The 20,792-nt window shown below is 49.3% G+C and overlaps 1 protein-coding gene across 1 annotated transcript in view; it reads left to right on the plus strand.

Moving 5' to 3' along the window:
* The window catches only part of LOC130265428 (histone-lysine N-methyltransferase EHMT2-like), a 432,673-nt gene that overhangs the window by 62,254 nt on the left and 349,627 nt on the right, over window positions 1-20,792 (plus strand).

Raw genomic sequence — 20,792 nt, forward strand, 5'->3', positions numbered from 1 at the left:
TTGCCTTTACAAACAAAGTGTATGTTTGCTGATAAGTGAAACAGGATATTGAAAGATGAAAAAAGCACTGGGGAAAAACTATGACTTTTATAAGAATTAAGAATTATAAGGGGGGGTTTACATTGGAGGGGAATCACAGGTGTGAGGCGTTCCGGGAAGTCTGTACCTCTCAAGTACCTCAGTGAATGGAAAAGGAGATAGGGAAATATGGTCGGGAAAATAGGGTAAAAAAGAGGCTGCGTCCTCCAAAAATCTGAGAGATCACAGAGGAATGGCCCATGGCCTCTCCCTTTATTCAAATAAAGCAAAGAAGGACTCCTCTCTCTCCTTTTTGGACATAAACTTCTGGTGTTCGTGGATTAATTTTCCTGACATTCTCAATGACCTCACTGCCTGTCCTTGTAACCTAATTCTGTAATTCCAATGAGAAATGGGTACTTTTCCCTCGCAGTGTTAATTTGGATTTCTAAAGCTCCTCTCCTAGCTGCCTGGAACCGATGCTTCTCTTCCGGAGCAGCCATTGCATGATTCACATATGGCCCCCTGTCCTGGTTTGAAGGACAAGTGTCTGCCAAGAAATGCAGAAATTTTCCTTTGAAGCAGAGACCCGAATTCCACTCCCCCCCAAATATTATAAACGTTTGAATCAAGGACTCTGAGGAAGAGATAAGGGGGTAGGAATAACAGCTCTTTTATATAATAGCTATTTTAATATATCTACCTGTACCAGCAGAAACAAGAGCAGTTGTTAAAATTACTAACAAAACAGAACCGATTACTCGGTTCCAGTCCTTTCTTTAGCTGTGAGCACGCTCTCTCTCGGCGGGAGCGGAGGCGGGAAGGGGCGGCCGTGGCCGCGCCGGTCTCAGGGGGGAGCGGCTGGAGCGGGCAGCTCCTCGCTCAGCGTTGGTGTCCGGGTGATTCGCTGTGTCCGCAGAGGCAGGAGGCTGCAGTGGGGCAGATGCAGGGCAGGTGATCGCAGAGGGTCTAGCTCTCCTGCCTTCGGCCGCGTGGCTCCAAGACCGGGGGGAATCCTCCTCCCAGCTCGCCGGAAACACGAGTCCCATCCGGAAGCACGAGCGCCCCTCTCCAAGCCGATCCCACCTACCCCTTTTGTCCAGAGCCAGCAAAGATCCGGGGTGTAACTGGCAGCTCCATTGGCATGACAATGGGAAAAATTCTTTAAATTGACACAGTAATAGGAAAACACTCAACCCCCAACATTATCCACCCCGAATTTTTTCCATGCCAACATGCTACAGCAAATTAAAACTTTTATATCATATACATACATGCATTTACAGGCACAGTATCATAGAGAGCTTACCCTAGAACAAGGTCTCCTTGGGGTATGCATCGGGTCTGTCCATCCTTTTGCATCACCCACCAAGTGCAACCTGGTCCTTGAGCGAAAACCACCCCACGAACAGGATTGTCTTTGCTGGAGGGAGAGTTCACCCAAACAGTTTTTCCTAACATGCCTCTCAGGTGTACCACTGGGACCTTACCTCCATCTGGTGTTCCCAGGGGCTCAGATTGGGCATGGCCTGCTCGGTTAGTGGAACCTCGGGTATTCACTAACCATGTGGCCTTTGGTAGATTGATCTCCCAGTTTTTGAAAGTCCCCCCACCAAGTGCCTTTAAGGTGGTTTTAAGCAGGCCATTGCACCGTTCGACTTTCCCAGCTGCTGGTGCATGGTAGGGAATATGATACACCCACTCAATGCCATGTTCTCTAGCCCAGGTGCTTATAAGGCTATTTTTGAAATGAGTCCCGTTGTCTGACTCAATTCTCTCAGGGGTACCATGCCTCCAGAGGACTTGTTTTTCCAGGCCCAAGATGGTGTTCCGAGCAGTGGCATGAGGCACAGGGTAGGTCTCCAACCACCCGGTGGTGGCTTCCACCATGATCAGCATGTAGCGCTTGCCTTGGCGGGTCTGAGGCAGTGTGATGTAGTCAATCTGCCAGGCCTCTCTGTACTTATACTTGGACCACCACCCCCCATACCAGAGGGGCTTCACCCGCTTGGCCTGCTTGATGGCAGCGCACGTGTCACAGTCGTGGATAACGTGAGAGATGCTGTCCATGGTTAGATCCACCCCCGGTCTCGTGCCCACTTATAGGTGGCATCTCTGCCCTGATAACCTGAGGCATCATGGGCCCATTGAGCTAGGAACAATTCTCCCTTGTGTTCCCAATCTAAGTCTATCTTTGAGACCTCTATCTGTGCAGCCTGATCTACCTGCTCATTATGCCAGTGTTCTTCATTAGCCCGACTCTTGGGAACATGAGCATCCACATGACGGACTTTCACGGGTAGCTTCTCTACCCGAGTGGCAATGTCTTTCCACTCATCAGCAGCCCAGATTGGTTTTCCTCTACGTTGCCAATCAGCTTTTTTCCAACTCTCCAGCCACCCCCACAGAGCATTGGCTACCATCCAGGAGTCAGTGTAAAGGTAGAGCTTTGGCCATTTCTCTCTCTTAGCAATGTCAAAGGCCAGCTGAACAGCTTTGAGCTCAGCAAGTTGACTTGATCCACCTTCTCCTTCGGTAGCTTGTGCAACCTGTTGTGTGGGGCTCCATACGGTTGCTTTCCATTTCCGGTACATCCCCACAATGCGACAGGAACCGTCGGTGAAAAGGGCATAGAATTTTTCATCTGCTGGCAATTGGTTGTATGGTGGGGCTTCTTCAGCCCGGGTCACTTGCTTCTGCTCCTCTTCGTCAGCGAGACCAAAATCTTCACCTTCTGGCCAGTTTGTAATTATCTCCAAAATCCCAGGGCGGTTCGGGTTGCCAATACAGGCACGCTGCGTGATGACGGCAATCCACTTGCTCCATGTGGCATCGATGGCATGGTGGGTAGAGGGAACCTTTCCTTTGAACATCCACCCCAGCACTGGCAGTCGGGGTGCCAGGAGAAGCTGTGCTTCCGTGCCAATCATGTCTGAGGCAGCTTGAACTCCTTCATAGGCAGCCAGGATTTCCTTCTCTGTGGGAGTGTAATTGGCTTCAGATCCTTTGTAACTTCTGCTCCAGAATCCCAGGGGTTGGCCTCGGGTCTCACCAGGCACCTTCTGCCAAAGGCTCCAGGACAGACCATGGTTCCCGGCTGCAGAGTAGAGCACATTCTTTACCTCTGGTCCCGTCCTGACTGGGCCAAGGGCCACTGCATGAGCGATCTCCTGCTTGATCTGGGCGAAGGCTTGCTGCTGCTCAGGGCCCCAGTGGAAATCTCTCTTCTTGCGGGTGCCCAGGTAGAGAGGACTCACAATCTGGCTGTACTCAGGGATGTGCATTCTCCAAAAGCCTATGACACCTAGGAAAGCTTGTGTTTTCTTCTTGCTTGTTGGTGGAGACATTGCAGTGATCTTATTGATGACCTCAGTGGGGATCTGGCGCCATCCATCTTGCCACTTCACTCCCAGGAAATGGATCTCTCGGGCAGGTTCTTTGACTTTGCTCTTTTTAATGGCTAAACCGGCTCCCAGCAAAATCTGGATGATCTTCTCTCCCTTCTCAAATACCTCCACTGCCGTGTTCCCCCATACAATGATGTCATCGATGTACTGCAAATGTTCTGGAGCCTCACCCTTTTCCAGTGCAGCTTGGATCAGTGTCCAAGTTTAGGACAAAACTGGGGGAAAGCCTCCAAAGGAGCCCCCCAGAATAAACCCCCCTCACAATTCCTCCCCCCCACTGGGCTCAGAGAGAATTTTACTCGGGGGGAAAAGTGGAAAAAACTTGTTTATTAACAAACACAAGAAAAAAACACTTCCCAGCAACAGGAAAGTACAATCCCAGATGACAAAAGAACTGTTTTCACCGAAGTGAGAGACAGTCGCTGCTGGGAAGGGCGAGAAGCTTCTTGGGCAGGCTCCGGAGGCAGTCTCTGATGCTCAGGTCCCGTCCGGAGCCGGTACAGATCTTGGAGCTGAAGGAGAGAAAGGGGGAGGGGAAGGCAGCAGCAGCCAGGGCAGAGCCGGGGCAGCAGCAGCAGCAGCGGGGCAGAAGCAATAGGGCAAAAGCAGCGGGGCTGGGGTAGCAGCAAGCAGCAGCAAGCAGCAGCAAGCAGCAGCAAGCAGCAGCAGCAGCAGGCCAAGCAAGCACAGCCCGGGGCACCACCCCCCCAGGGGGGAGAATGGGCACCGGCGGCAGCTCCATGCAGACAGCGAGGTGTGGGAGCGGGAGAGGAGCAGACAAAACACCAACCCAGGACATTCCACCCCTTATCCCATATCGTGAACGTTACACACGATTGGGATATACACCCACTCACTACAACGTAAAAGCTTTCATCCGACTTCCGCAAACCTTCATCACTTACACATTTCCTCTCATTTCACTTACTCAGACCTTCAACACTTACATATGTCTTTCTGTCTCATCCTACAATCAGTTCTCCCTGTGGTATACACCGTGTTGTTCCATCTTCCTGCATTATCCACCACGTGCATCCTGGTCCTTGAGCAAAGACAATCCCATGAATGGGTTTGCCTGTACTTGAGGCAGGATTAACCCATACTGCCTTTCCTAACAGACCTCTAACATGGGCCACTGGGACTTTATCTCCATCCACTATATTAAGGGAGTCAGACTGGGCAGGACCTGCTCGGTTGATGGAACCTCTGGTGTTAACTAACCAAGTAGCCTTTGCTAGATGTTGTTCCCAGTTCTTAAAAGACCCCCCACCTAATGCCTTCAAGGTGGTTTTCAGTAATCCATTGTACCTTTCCACTTTACCTGCAGCTGGTGCATGGTAAGGGATGTGGTACACCCACTCAATGCCATGTTCTCTAGCCCAGGTGTTAATGAGATTGTTCTTAAAATGAGTCCCATTGTCTGACTCAATTCTCTCACGGGTGCCATGCCTCCACAGGACCTGCTTTTCCAGGCCCAGGATGGTGTTGCGGGCTGTAGCATGAGACACTGGGTACGTCTCTACCCATCCAGTTGTGGCTTCCACCATGGTCAGGACATAGCGCTTGCCTTGGCGGGTCTGAGGCAGTGTGATGTAGTCAATCTGCCAGGCCTCTCCGTACTTATACTTGGACCACCGCCCCCCATACCAGAGGGGCTTCACCCGCTTGGCCTGCTTAATGGCAGCGCACGTGTCACAGTCGTGGATAACCTGGGAGATGCTGTCCATAGTTAGATCCACCCCTCGGTCTCGTGCCCACTTATAGGTGGCATCTCTGCCCTGATGACCCGAGGCATCATGGGCCCATCGAGCTAGGAACAATTCTCCCTTGTGTTCCCAATCTAAGTCTATCTTCGACACCCCTATCCTTGCAGCTTGATCTACTTGCTGATTATGTTGCTGCTCCTCATTGGCTCTCTTTCTGGGGACATGGGCATCTACATGGCGAACTTTTACAGGTAGTTTCTCTAATCGAGTAGCGATGTCTTTCCACTCTTCAGCAGCCCAAATTGGTTTTCCTCGGCGCTGCCAGTTCGCCTTTTTCCATTTCTTCAACCATCCCCACAGAGCATTGGCTACCACCCAGGAATCGGTGTATAAATAGAGTTTCGGCCATTTCTCTCTCTCTGCAATGTTAAGGGCCAGTTGGACAGCTTTGAGTTCGGCGAATTGACTGGATCCACCCTCTCCTTCAGTGGCCTCTGCAACCCGTCGTGTGGGGCTCCATACAGCCGCTTTCCATCTCCGGTTCATCCCCACAACGCGACAGGAGCCATCAGTGAATAGAGCATAGCGTGTTTCCTCTGCCGGTAGCTCGTTGTATGGTGGAGCTTCTTCAGCCCGTGTCACTGGTTCTTCTTCTTCATCCGCGACACCGAAACTTTCACCTTCGGGCCAGTTTGTAATTATTTCCAGAATCCCAGGACGATTTAGTTTCCCGATTCTGGCACGCTGAGTGATAAGGGCTATCCACTTGCTCCACGTGGCACTGGGGCATGGTGGGTTGAGGGAACCTTTCCACTGAACATCCACCCCAGCACTGGCAGTCGGGGTGCCAGGAGAAGCTGTGCTTCCGTACCAATGACTTCTGAGGTGGCTTGGACTCCCTCATAGGCGGCCAAAATTTCCTTCTCCGTTGGGGTGTAATTGCCTTCATACCCTCTGTAACTTCTGCTCCAAAATCCCAGGGGTCGGCCTCGGGTCTCACCAGGCACCTTCTGCCACAGGCTCCAGGACAGACCATGGTTCCCAGCTGCAGAGTAGAGCACATTCTTTACCTCTGGTCCCGTCCTGACTGGGCCAAGGGCCACTGCATGAGCGATCTCCTGCTTGATCTGGGCAAAAGCTTGCTGTTGTTCAGGGCCCCAGTGGAAATCGTTCTTCTTGCGAGTGACCTGGTAGAGAGGGCTTACAATTTGGCTGTACTCAGGGATGTGCATTCTCCAAAAGCCTATGGCACCTAGGAAAGCTTGGGTCTCTTTCTTGTTGGTAGGTGGGGACATAGCTGTAATTTTGTTAATGACATCAGTAGGAATCTGACGCCGTCCATCTTGCCACTTCACTCCCAGGAACTGGATCTCACGTGCAGGTCCCTTAACCTTACTCTTCTTGATGGCAAAGCCGGCTTCCAGGAGGATTTGGATAATTTTCTCTCCTTTCTCAAACACTTCTGCTGCTGTGTTCCCCCATACGATGATGTCATCAATATATTGTAGATGTTCCGGAGCCTCACCCTTTTCCAGTGCAGCCTGGATCAGTCCATGACAGATGGTGGGACTGTGTTTCCACCCCTGGGGCAGTCGATTCCAGGTGTACTGCACGCCCCTCCAGGTGAAAGCAAACTGAGGTCTGCACTCTGCGGCCAGAGGAATGAAGAAAAACGCATTGGCGATGTCAATGGTGGCATACCACCTTGCTGCCTTGGACTCCAACTCATACTGCAGCTCCAGCATGTCTGGCACGGCAGCGCTCAGCGGTGGAGTCACTTCATTCAAGGCACGATAGTCCACAGTCAATCTCCATTCTCCATTAGATTTTCGCACAGGCCAGATGGGGCTGTTGAAGGGTGAGTGGGCTTTGCTAACCACCCCTTGGCTTTCCAGCTCACGGATCATCTTGTGAATGGGGATCACAGCATCTTGAGTTGTTCTATATTGCCGGCGATGTACTATTGAAGTGGCAATCGGTACTCGTTGGTCTTCTCCTTTCAAAAGTCCTACTGTAATGGGATTCTCAGCCAGTCCAGGCAGGGTGTTCAATTGGCGGATGTGTTCTGCCATTACAGCCGCTATCCCGAATGCCCACTTCAGGCCTTTTGGATCCTTAAAATACCCGCTCCGAAGGTAATCTATGCCCAAAATGCATGGGGCCTCTGGACCAGTCACAACAAGATGTTTCTTCCATTCCCTTCCAGTTAAACTCACTTCAGCTTCTACCAGGGTGAAGTCCTGCGAGCCACCTGTTACACCAGCGATGGAAACGGATTCTTCCCCCACATATCTTGATGGAATTATCGTACATTGGGCACCTGTATCAACTAAAGCTCGGTACTTCTGTGGTTTCGATGTGCCAGGCCACCGAATCCACACAGTCCAAAAGACACGATTTTCCCTCGCCTCACCCTGGCTAGAGGCAGGGCCCCTCTAAGCCTGTTTATCTTTCTTCCCTGGGGCATAGGTCTTAGAAGTTCCTTCGAGAGGGTCAGACATGTCATTATCACTGTCATATTTGGCACTTTGGGTACGGGCAACAGGAGCGGCTCTCCTTCGGATGGAACTTCCGCTTTCAATCTTGCCTTCCTTCAAATCCCTCACCCGTCGTGCCAGAGCAGCCGTAGGCTTTCCATCCCATCTCCTCATGTTCTCTCCAGAATCCTGCAGGAAAAACCATAGCTCGGCCCGGGGAGTGTACCTCCTCTCCCCATCGGGAGAACGTCTACGTTGGTTGCCAGGACGTCTAATTTGCAAGGCTGAAATTTGGAGGAGGTCCTCCTTAATTTCCTCCCTGAGCCTCTTATGATTTTCCTCTATCTTGTCCTCTAAGTTCTGCAAGCGTGTTTCCACGGCGGCGATTCTGGCATGGGTTGGGCCATGCACAGCATCCGCGTATGCCCGGAGCTTCTTCGCCATGTCCAGCACCGTTTCATATACCTCTTCCCGCTTCATTATGGCCAAAGCAGACGCATATTCAGATGGCCCGAGTCGCACCAGCTTCCTCCACATTACAGGTGTGCATGGTACCAGGTCTGGGTTCCTAGTTGTTATATCATCTGAAAAAATAATCTCCGCCACTGCCATCTCCCTCAAACGTTGGATCCCTTGCTCTATGGTTTTCCACTTGGTCTGCTGCATATACAGGTCATCGGCACACAGATATCTTTGTGCTACGCTGTCTAAAACACGTGCCCAGAGGCTTTGAGGGTTAGCCTCCCTCATCATTCCTTGATCGATGATCGGATCATGAGACAGGGATCCCAGGTGTCTCACCTCAGTGCCATCTAAGATGGTAGCCTCACCTGCCGCATCCCACAGCCGGACCAGCCAACTAATTATGGATTCATCGGGCTGTCTTGTATAATCCTTTCTTAAACCACGAAGATCTTTTAAGGACAGGGACTCATTATTAGTTTCTGATCTCACACCAGTGGTTTTAACTCTTGATTTTACATCAGGAGGTGTTGAAGGTCCTTCTCCTGCATCCTCATCATCATCCTCCACTGGCCGATCGGTCTTCTTGGTGCACTTCCCACTCCTTGTACTGGTAGCCACAGCCATTGGTTGAAGCTTGCTTTCTAATTTCATCCCTGTCCTTGAGCCTGGGGTGCTAACTACAGCTTGAGTAGCTGGCATAGTAGCTGTGTTATCTCCCTGTTCCCTTTCCTTTGTTTGTTGTTCTCCACTATCTAACAGGGTACGATAAGCATACGCCAGAGCCCAGCTCACTGCAGTAATCTTTTTTTCCCTGGAGCTATTGTGGCATTTCTCTTTCACATATTTTACCACCTCAGCCGGGTTCTGAATTTGCTCATGTGAAAAATCCCAAACCATAGGATCAGAAAATTCCTTTAACATCTGGCCCAGGTCCTGCCATTTTCCACACCACTCAGGACTCCTCACACTTTGTCCTGCTGCTAAATCAGGAGTCGCACCAGCACCTCTAGAAATCTCAGCCCTGATTTTATATAAACTGTAAACTGTGTAGAGGAAGCTTACAACATTAAACGTCAGGAAGATGATGTCTTTAATACTGAAGGAGAACTGCACATATCCTAATAACGAGGTAAAAAATTCAGAGGAGACAAAGGGAAGCAAAGGCTGAAAAGCCTCCTCCCCTGCTTCTCCTCTAATAAACTGGATACATATCCATAACCAGGATCCAGAAGATATCCCCGGAACCGATTCCAGCATTTTCATAAACCTCTTACAAGCCATTGCAACCAAGCCCAGTCCAATCAATATTTTGGTCATTATCCTTCTAGTATAAAAACTACAAATAAGGGACAGTACTGGAGCTATTTCCGGGCAGGAAAATAACCCCAGAGACCAAAGAGGCATTAAAACCTCAAAAAACCCCAGTATCAAGAACCACATACTGAAATCCATTCCAAACAGCATTATATACAGTTACACAGTTTTTTCCACTTTCTTCGGTTCCCCGTACGGGCCACCAAATTATTTGTCCAAGTTTAGGACAAAACTGGGGAAAAGCCTCCAAAGGAGCCCCCCAGAATAAACCCCCCTCACAATTCCTCCCCCCCACTGGGCTCAGAGAGAATTTTACTCGGGGGGAAAAGTGGAAAAAACTTGTTTATTAACAAACACAAGAAAAAAACACTTCCCAGCAACAGGAAAGTACAATCCCAGATGACAAAAGAACTGTTTTCACCGAAGTGAGAGACAGTCGCTGCTGGGAAGGGCGAGAAGCTTCTTGGGCAGGCTCCAGAGGCAGTCTCTGATGCTCAGGTCCCGTCCGGAGCCGGTACAGATCTTGGAGCTGAAGGAGAGAAAGGGGGAGGGGAAGGCAGCAGCAGCCAGGGCAGAGCCGGGGCAGCAGCAGCAGCAGCGGGGCAGAAGCAATAGGGCAAAAGCAGCGGGGCTGGGGTAGCAGCAAGCAGCAGCAAGCAGCAGCAAGCAGCAGCAGCAGCAGCAGCAGCAGCAGCAGCAGGCCAAGCAAGCACAGCCCGGGGCACCACCCCCCCAGGGGGGAGAAAGGGCACCGGCGGCAGCTCCATGCAGACAGCGAGGTGTGGGAGCGGGAGAGGAGCAGACAAAACACCAACCCAGGACAATCAGTCCGTGGCAGGTGGTGGGGCTGTGTTTCCACCCCTGGGGCAGTCGGTTCCAGGTGTACTGCACAGCCCTCCAGGTGAAAGCAAACTGAGGTCTGCACTCTGCGGCCAAAGGAATGGAGAAAAACGCATTGGCAATGTCAATGGTGGCATACCACCTTGCTGCCTTGGACTCCAACTCATACTGCAGCTTCAGCATGTCCGGCACAGCAGCGCTCAGCGGTGGAGTCACTTCATTCAAGGCACGATAGTCCACAGTCAGTCTCCATTCTCCGTCAGATTTGCGCACAGGCCAGATGGGGCTGTTGAAGGGTGAGTGGGCTTTGCTGACCACCCCTTGGCTCTCCAGCTCACGGATCATCTTGTGGATGGGGATCACAGCATCTCGATTTGACCGGTACTGCCGGCGGTGCACTGTCATGGTGGCAATTGGTACCTGTTGCTGGTGTCACTTTCAGGAGTCCCACTGCAGATGGGTTTTCTGATAATCCAGGCAAAGTGTTCAACTGCTTAATACTCTCTGTTGCTACAGCAGCTATTCCAAAAGCCCACCTGAACCCCTTTGGGTCTTTGTAGTAGCCGTTCCTGAGGAAGTCTATGCCTAGAATACATGGTACCCCTGGGCCAGTTACAATAGGATGTTTCTGCCACACCTTCCCTGTCAGGCTAATCTCAGCTTCCAGCAAAGTGAATTCCTGTGATCCCCCCTGTCACCCCAACAATAGAAACAGGTACCTTCCCCACATGTTCTGATGGTATCAGGGTGCATTGTGAACCAGTATCATCTAGTACTCTATGTTCCTGTGGCTTTGATGTGCCAGGCCATCGCACCCACACTGTCCAATACTCTCTGTCATCCCATGCCTCTCCCTGGCTAGAGGCAGGGCCCCTCTAGCCCTGGTTGTTATTTCTTTCCTGGGCATACATAGTAGAGGTTCCTTCCAGAGGATCTGACAGATCATCCTCCCTTCTGTGATACCCTGCACCTTTACCATGGGAGGTTGAGGCTACCTTCATTTTAGCGCGGTTCCCTTGGTTAGCATTTCCCTCCCTGAGTTGATGCACCTGTGCTGCCAGGACAGAAGTGGGTTTCCCATCCCATTTTCCCATGTCTTCCCCATGGTCACACAGGAAGAACCAACAGATCAGCTCGTGGGGTGTACCCTCTCTCCGTAGCTGGGGGGCGTTAGGTTCTAGATTTGGGGCCTGAGACTCGCACTGGTGTCGCACTGATCTTTCTTATCTCCTCCCTCATCTCCTCCCTCATCTCCTCCCTCATATATCTCATCCTGTCTTGGACCTCTTGGAGGTCCCTGGCCATGGCAGAGACATTGGCCTGCATTAGGCCATTCATCATACTCTCAACATTTCTGAGTCTGTTGGCAACAGAACCTACTGTCTCTTGGTGGTCATCAGCGTTGATCATTGCAATGAATGTGGTATACTGAGATGGCCCCAGGGTTGCCAAATTCCACAGCATCTCCCCTTGTCCTTCACCTGACCTTGTCAGGGTCATTGTCATGCTGTCCATCCCTCCCAAAGAGTACCTCTAATACTGCCACTTCTCTCAGCTGCTGGATCCCTTCCTCAAGAGTTTTCCAGCGCATTTTACGGTGGTACTCCTGCATTCTCTCTTTGTGGACAAGCCTCACTCTCACACTTATTAAAAGCTGGTCCCAGAGGGAAAGGAGACCTTGCTCCCTTACAAATATGTGGTCCACACCTGAATCTTGGGCCAAGGATCCCAAATTCCTGGCCTCAGTTCCATCCAGTTGCACACCTATTCCCGTAAGGTCCCAGACCCGGAGTAACCAAGTTGTAAAAGGCTCACGGCCTCGCCGTGCAATGTCTTTACGCAGGTTACGGAGACTGTCGTATGAGAGGGACTCGGTGACAATCTCAATCTCTGGCTCCCTTGCTGGCTGTGAGGACCCTTCTGGCTGATCCCCATTATCTAGGTGCCTCATTGTAATCTTAGATTTTCTAGTTTCCACAGGGCAACTGCTGCTGGCTGTGGCTGCCACTGTGGTTCAGCTGGAACCTGGACAGATACAACATCTATGGGTTCCACTGCAGCACCATCTGAGACTCCCTCTTCAGGGCAGGGGGAGGGTTTCTCACTAGCTGGAGAAAAGTTCTCCTTCAACATCTGGCTGTGCTCCTTCAACACCTGGCCTTTGTCCTTCAATAGGGCCCCCACCCACTCTGGGTGGTTCATTTCTGCAGTGGGCTGTGGGGCAGCATCCCTAGCCCTTGGGGCATGTTCTGGGGGAACATCCCTAGTCCCTGGGGCAGACTCTGGGGCAGCATCCCTAATCCCTGTGGCAGGGTTATGTTCTGGGGCAACATCCCTAGTCCCTGGGGTAGGTATCAGGTTTGTTAACCAAGACAAAATTCCCTTGTTTCTGAATGCTAAGTAGGGCAGGCCTATCAGCAACGCCAGCCACTGTATAATAACACTAGCAATTAAAGCAGATCTGAAATCTTTGAAAACTGGTGGGGTAGCCTCAAAAAACTGGGTGATGGGTGGGGAGAAAATTTCCCTTGCATTCATTACTTCACAGTAAGTACCATTATTGAAATAAGCCCAGAAACATGCAGTTAGATAGCTCTGGATCCATGTGGCCACTTTCCAGAAAAAATTAAGAAACCATGAATTCCTGACATAATCAATCCACCAAACAATTCGGATAATAGCTGCAGTAACTTTGGTGAGAGGGCCCATATTCAAATAAGGGCTTGCAAATAGGAGAGAGGTATCTGTGGCCACACGGAGCCCAAACCAGATTAAACCGGACAGCATGTTGCCACTCAAGAGAGCTGTTACTCCTGTTTTAACTCTCCACTCAGTGCCCTCTGCTCCATGAAGAGTGGCAAAATCTGTCCTGGTTTGAAGGACAGGTGTCTGCCGATGAAGGCAGAAGTTTTCCTTTGAAGCAGAGACCCGAATTCCACTCCCCCCATTAAAATTGTTTGACTCAAGGACTCTGAGGCGGAGATAAGGAGGTAGGAATAATAGCTCTTTTACTAATATATCTAACCGTACAAGCAGAAACAACAGCAGTTGTTAAAATTACCAACAAAACAGAACAGCTAACTCGGTTCCAGTTCTTTCTTTTGCTGCAGGCACACACTCTCTGCCCTCGGTCCTGGTGCTGCAGACGGGCAAAGCCCGGGAGCTGCAAAGAAGCATGTGGCAGCAGAGGATCTGAGGTGGGAGAGGAGACGGCAGCGGCCACGCTGGTCTTGTGTAGGAACGGGCTGGAGAGGGCAGCTCCTCGCTCACCCTTTGGGTTCTGGTGGTCAGCTGTGTCCGCAGAGGCAGGAGGCTGCAGCGGGGCAGATGCAGGGCAGGTGATTGCAGAGGGTCTGGCTCTCCTGCATTCGGCAGCGTGGCTCCAGACGGGGGGTCCTCCTCCAAGTTCCTGGAAACACAAGTCCCCTCCAGAAGCATGAGTGCCCCTCTCCAAGCCATTCCCAGCTACCCCTTTTGTTTAGAGAGGGTCGGGTCGTCAAAGGTCCTGGGTGTAACCCGGCCAGCTCCATTGGAATGATAATGGGAAAAATTCTTTAAATTGACTCAGTAATAGGAAAAAACTCAACCCCCAACAGACACTTCGGGTTTTTCTTCTGACTTTGATGTCTGGAAAGGTTTGTGCAATCTCCTCTCAGGCCCTGAGGTTCCAGGGCTCAGCACCAAATGCACGACAGGGCACATCGGGATAAAACAAGTCCTGATAAACCATGGCTCTGTCTTGATTCACCTCTGGTCTGGTGCAGCTCATGGGAAGGTTTCCTAAAATACTTATGGAGAAATACTTCAAAGAGCTTCTGAAAAAAACACATTCCTATTTTAATGGGTGAATTTTATTACTCTTCTCCTTAGAGCAGAGGTGATTGCAGCATTCTGTGATTTATGTTGATGCACGGTCTCTCTTCAGGAAGCCTGGCCTGTTCAGAGAAGCTGTGCCTTGAGGTCTGACCCAGTGTGAACAACCTTGCTCCACATTCCCTAACCCCATCCTGTCTGTCCTCACTCACCTGGGACCTGCTTTGCTTGGAGAACAGGGGTTTTCCTGGTTCTTTTGGAAGCAATCTTAAACTCCTGAGTTTCCCCATTGAAAACAGACACACTCCTCAGGTGTGTGCCAGCCCAAGGTGTCACCAAGGAGGTTCCCCTTCCCCAAGGCAGAACCCTGAAAGGAATGTTTGAGACCTTTGGCCTCCTTGGTTCCCTGAGGCCTTGCAGTATCACAAAGGCCTCTTGGTTCCATGAGGTTCTGTACTGTCACAATGGAGATTTGGGTCCATGGGGCCCCACAGTGTCACAATGCTCTTTTTGGTTCTGTGGGGCCTTGATCTGTCACAATGGACCCTTGTTTCCATGAGGTTCATTGGTGTCACCATGGTCTCCTTGGTTCCATGAGGCATCACAATGTCACAATGCACCCTTGGTTCCATGAGATTCCTGCAGCAGGACTTCCTCTATGGCACAGCAGAGCTCATCTGTTCTGTCCATCAGCTGGGGCCATAACTCAGGGCATTTTCCCCCTCTCAGGAATTGGTGACATAACCCAGGCCGGACATCCATCCTCTCCTGAGTTTTCTCTGGTGCCAGGGAGGTGGAATTCCCAGCTGAACATGAATATCTTGCCTTGAGAGCACACTGAAGGGAGATAAGCCTTGAATTTTTGAGTGACATCCATTTCACTTTAAAACTATAAAACTTGCACAAAACTCTCACAAAGCAGAAGTCTTCTGCATAGTCCCTGCAAACAGGCAGGGTTTATCCCCGAAGCCTAGATGCATTATTGTGGTTACTGTTCTGGAATCTGAGTGAAAGGACTCCATGTGTACTCTCTCACCAGTTTCGTGGTAAGTTACATTGACTCCTGACCTCTGCTATTTCTTCACTAGCTGTAATATAGGTAACTTTATTGTTCACTGTGTTTGTATCTACTTGTACTTCTTTTGTTTATCTTGTGCAGTAAGTAGTCCATTTAAAGTCTCTTTTCTGTTAATCTTGAGTCCATTCAGTAAATAATTCATTTTTTAACAAATCTTATCAGCCATTCTAAAGAACTTGTGAGCAAGAGCAATTTGGGGTGGAGGTCACCTGAAACAGAGCTTCTCCCAGAAACCTGAGCATCAGATAGCTCATTTCTAAGCTTTCACCCCATTCAAAACATATTTCATTTCAAAACAAAAAGAGGGAACATCTCTTTTCCCCATATATTCTTTTCCTATTTATAAATTGATATCAGCAGTCTCCAGCTAACATTGATCCCCAGAAACCTCCTCATGCAGTCTGAACATACATGAAAATCAAGACCCTTTATGGCTTACAATCAATCAGACTCCCTCCCTACCCCCACCTCACAATTTCTCTCATCCGTCTCCTGGGACTCAGAGTAGCCTTGTGCAAATCTGAGCCTCCTCCACTCCAGGCTGTGAAGCAAAAATCAAAGGGTTAAGAGTTTAGCTGAGGGATAGAAGCTATACATAGAGTGATTGTAGTAGATTAATGGAGAAAGTGGCTGAGCCAGTAGAGCTAAGACAATGAATCACTTGCTTGGCTGTGTTGTGTCAAGCTGGGTGGATGGGATGTTTTTAATTAAAGAAACTGTAATTGCCCCTGGGCTCTGAAACCAGCCAGAATCAGGTTGGGAGCTTGAATTATGGCCAAAGGGCATGAGAACCTAGCAACTAGACAAAGATGAAAAGTTCAAGGCGAGGAAGACTCCCTGACTTCATCATTAGAAGACCACTGACGCATTTCAAAATCCACTGACCTATTTGAAGGAAGGAAGTGCACAAGTCTAAAAGAACTTTGAGCTAATTTTAATACAAAGCAGGGCTGGGCAGGGTTAGGTAATGCATATGTATAGGCATATTGGGTGGTTGTATTAATATATAAGACTTCTGTGTATAAAGAAGGCAAGAGCCCTGGGTATTTTGCGCATCTCTGTGGGTGATTTCTCTCAGGTGTGCCCAGCATTGTAATAAACATACCACTTTCTGAAATCAAATAGTGGAAGAGTCCTTGTTTTGACATCAGTTGGTGAGCCAGCCAGGAGAAACTCTTTTTAGCTGCAAGAGCAGCCTGGGCTGTGGACGTCTCTGAGACCTTCTGGAGGGACCTTGTCTCCCTGCCTTCTCATCACGGGGACAGGCAAGACCTGTTGCTGGTCTGCAGAAAAAACGATATGTTTAAAATTATTGGGGTAGTCTGTAAGGCGTGTGAGTGGCTTAAAGGATGCTGGTAAGTCGCAAAAGATGTTCTGCAATCTGCACAAGCCTGTGCAGCTTTCCTTTCAAGCATCAAGCATTGTGTAGTTGAGAGGATAGGGTTAAAATGTTTCTAAAACATGGGAACTGTATACAATAGATTCAGGGGGTGGAAAGAAAGGTTGGGTCTGATAGGGCTGGGAAAGGAAACCAGGCCCTGGGAATGAATGTTGAGCTTTCCCTACACCTGTGTAATCATCATATGATAAATAATACGATTGTTGTATATAATGACTGTTTGGTAATTGAATATAATTATTGTTTAATCATAATAAGAATCATGAGAAACAATGTAATTGTAATAAGATTCATGAGAAAGGATGTTTGGGGGGTCTTGATGAAAATTACAAGAATACATGCTTGGATAAGATTAATGTGTACAATAGAACAATATGGGTTTAATAATTAACATATAGTTATATACCAAAAAGGGTATAAAAACATGTTCATCTCGAATCCATGTCGGAGTCAGATTTGGGTTTTTACCCCTGATTCCCAGAGCTCTTCAATAAAAGCACCTGCATATAATCATCTCGTGATTATGTGTCATAGTGGCTGGCAAAAAGGTTTGTTGTGTCATGGATCCTGCTAGCAGTTCTGGGGGTGAAGTGGACAAATCCTTGTTTATTGCTGATATTTTTGTTGCTTCTATTTTAATCGTTGTTATTTTGACTGTGTCCTGACTGTGTGAGTGACTGTGCATGCAATTGGTGAGACGTGCCTTTGATCCTAGCCCGGATTTGCGTTTTGGTTTTCAGGCGACAGAAACAGCCAGAGAAGGGCAAAGCGACTGAGGTGACCATTTAAAATTGCTGCATGCTGTGATGTGTTGAAAAGAGGTGAATACTTTGTCCCTTAATAAAGAGATACCCTTCCCCGCAGTGATTTTGGCTTTGGGATTCGGGTTGTGTGTGAGGAGTTCCTGTTTACGGGGGACGGCATTTCCTGTAACACTTGGTGTTCAGACTTAACCGGCCCCCTGCCCCCGCTGGTCATTGTGTATTTTAGAGTAAGATTGCCATCTTGTGACAGAAGTTATAATTGCAGCAAACTAGTAATTTTGCCCTGTGTTTCCTGTGTTGTTACTCAGGCTGTGTTGTTGGCTGTGCTGTTGCAGTTTGCTGATAGAAGTGGCTGTTGAAACTCGAGCCCAAGCTGAAGGAGCGCAGCCGTCTAGGCAGGCTCTTTCTAGGTGGTTTCAGCTTCAGCCAGGAAAGTATTTGAATATAGAGGGGGACTGGACCACTGTAAGGCGAGAGGATGGTAGAATAGATAGGGTGTTTTTGGGAGGAGTATACTCGAGCCAAACAAGGTCTTATTTGGCTTTTGACTGGGAACTACCCCCAACTGAGAGAAGACTTAGAAATCCATTGAGATGGGGATGAGCAGGAGTAATTCCTTGTTTTGTGTGTGGGCTGGCAATTTTCCACTGGGAACTGGAAGGGCATTCAGCTTGTGTTCTTCTCCGGTGTAAGAAGTGTGAGAATAGGTGGTATTGCATATCTTACAGGAGGAGACCTGTGTGCCCCAAGTGTGTACCAGAGCTGCCATGGTACTATAACTGGGAGACAGAGCACACTAAATGTGAAGTAGTAAATTTAACCTGTGGAAAAGATCATTAGTCCCTGAGGACTGGGACATTTTTGAGGAAGACTGGGAGAGGATGAAAGAATGGTGTAAGTCTGGCAAGACAAATTAAAGGAATTTCCATCCTGCAATGGTGTGTCCCTGACCCTTGGGAATTCAGGATACAAGGGAGTCGTATTTGTGGGCTGTCAGAGTTATAGTGTGGTAATTTGAGCATATTTTAAATCATGGCTAGAAGAATAGAAGGTATTCCCCTCCCTCAGTGGTTCGGACTGGATCCTTGGGAATTTGTGAATCCAATGAACTATTGGATAGAAAGAGGAAATTATCAAGTTTATCTGGAAGGAATATATAGAACTTCAGCAGGGAGTTTGGAAGCTTTGTACTGGGAACAGCCTGTGCAAGACAGTCCAGTCATTCAAGAGAGAAGAAGAATAGCTTGCCTTTGTGGGTGTTATGAGGCTTTTGGGGCTTCTAGAGGTTGGCACTCTGTGTGGTTATTATTACAGTTGTGAAAAAGTTGGTATTTTTTCCTCTGAGAGACGGCAAGGTCTATGCCCTCAGTGTAAATTGAGGCATCCTAGCCAAGCTGATTTTGAGCCTAAGACATAAAGTTGGTGTGTGGAAAATCACATTTAGTACCTGCAACTTGGGCATGCATGTGGGAGGAAGACTGGGAAAGGACTGTGAGGCTGTGGGGAGGGAGATTTGGGTGGAAATTTTACATGTAATGGTGGTGCCTTTATAAGCTGGGAGAAGGTCTCAGATGGCCACCAGTTGGAATTTTAGATTACGAGATTCTCTTGCAGCTGATGCTATTTTTAAGGCGAGAACAGAAACGGGAGGAGGTGACATATACAGATATGTTTGTCTCTCTCAGGAATCATCCTGATTGGCAAAAAGATTGTGGCATTGGACCCCCCTCTGATCCCTCAGTATTGGCCCTTGAAAAGGACAGTAAGTAACAGAGGGAAACCCAAGCGATGCTGCAGTGTGTGCTCAATAAACCAACGCTATATTCATTCTGATAAGGTTTATCAAACAGAGGCACAAGAACAGGAGCTGATTGACCTGTACAGACCATACCCTGAAAAGTCAGAGGAAAAGGAAGATTCAAAGGGATCATTAACTCCTATCCCTACTCCAGTTCTCCCAAGGAAGAAAGAATCTGAGCCATCTCCTCCCTCACTTACCCCTAAATTATATCCCCCATTGCCTGACAGCGATAGTGAAAGTAGTGAAGACGAGGATTTTTCCCCAAGTGGTCCCACAGCATCCCGGACCAGAAAACAAACAAATGGCACAGCTCCATAAATAAGAGAAGTTCAGCCCAAGGAGTGCTGGGCAATGGAGCCACATCCAGCGGTGTCCCCAGGGCTCAGGATTGGGGCCAGGGCAGTTAAAGCTCTTTGTTGCTGATCTGGATGAGGCCATGGAGGGCTCCCTCAGTCAGCTTCCAGGTGAGCCCAGGCTGGGTGGGAGTGTGGCTGTGCTGCAGGGCAGGAAGCTCTGCAGAGGGATCTGCACAGGCTGGAGCCATGGGCCCAGGACAATGGGATGAGGTTCACCAAGGCCAAGGGCCAGCTCCTGCCCTGGGCTCACAACCACCCCAAATCCCTGGCTGTGCCCTGCCCCTGATCCCCAGAGTCTGTCCTGTTTCCTTCATTCCTGCATTGCCAGGGACTTTCTGGAACAAGGGATCTCTGCTGTGGGGATGGAGGGACGTGCAAGAACCACCACTGCAGTGGGAACCACAACTCATCAAGTTTGTGTCATTTGGGGGTCAGGAACTGGTGAGACTCACAGGCACAGCAAAATCTTTCTTCCTTGCCATGAAATAAAAGGTGAACATGATTAAATTTAATAAACATCACAGCTCTTCCTTCAGCTCTGTGTAATTTTCCAGCAGCAACCTCCATCCACCATCCACAAGGGATTTCCGTACAAAACTAATTTTAGAAAAAGATGATTCTGTGATAGATAGAAACACAATTAAGGTGTTGTATCAGGATGCTCTGCATGGAGTGGGGTAAAACAGCTCAATGTCCTATTTGCAATGCTGCCATTGGTGGATGGAGAAGGGTGCTCAGACTGGTTTTAGAGTTGCAGAAAACCTGAAATCAGCCTGACTCATTTAATCTCCTCAAGTCCAGTTTAGGATGGGGAGCCCTTCAGCCTTCCCTGCTCCAGGCTGGACAAGCCCAGCTCCCTCAGCCTCTCCTCACAGCCAAGGGGCTCCAGCCCCATCCTGGAGGCCCTTCCCTCACCCTGCTCCAGCTGCCAGACATCTTTCCTGCCCTGGGGAACCCAAACCAGGCCCCAGTGAACTGGATAATCCACGCCCTTGATGTCCTGGTCACACAGCCCTGGCCCCTTGTCCCCATATCAAGCTCTGGGGTTAATTTGTGGAACATCCTTAGTTGAGGCTGTGGTTCCAGGTGGACTGAGGGAATAGCGGGCGACAGGGGACCCTGCTGGGCATGAACAGCATTGGACTTGTCTGGGGAAACTGTGAGAGGTGGCTGGGACAGAGTGACCAACCACATGATCTCACACAGCCTGCTGTGATGTCACACAGCCCTCCTGTGATGTCACACCTTTTTCCTGTGATGTCACAGTCTGCTTTATGATGTCACAGAGACAGCCTGTGATGCTCAATTACCTCACATAACCCACTCTGTGATGTCATAGCCCACTCTGTGACCT

The sequence above is a fragment of the Oenanthe melanoleuca genome, chromosome Z (genome assembly GCF_029582105.1).
Source record: "Oenanthe melanoleuca isolate GR-GAL-2019-014 chromosome Z, OMel1.0, whole genome shotgun sequence".
In the NCBI taxonomy this organism is placed as follows: domain Eukaryota; kingdom Metazoa; phylum Chordata; class Aves; order Passeriformes; family Muscicapidae; genus Oenanthe; species Oenanthe melanoleuca.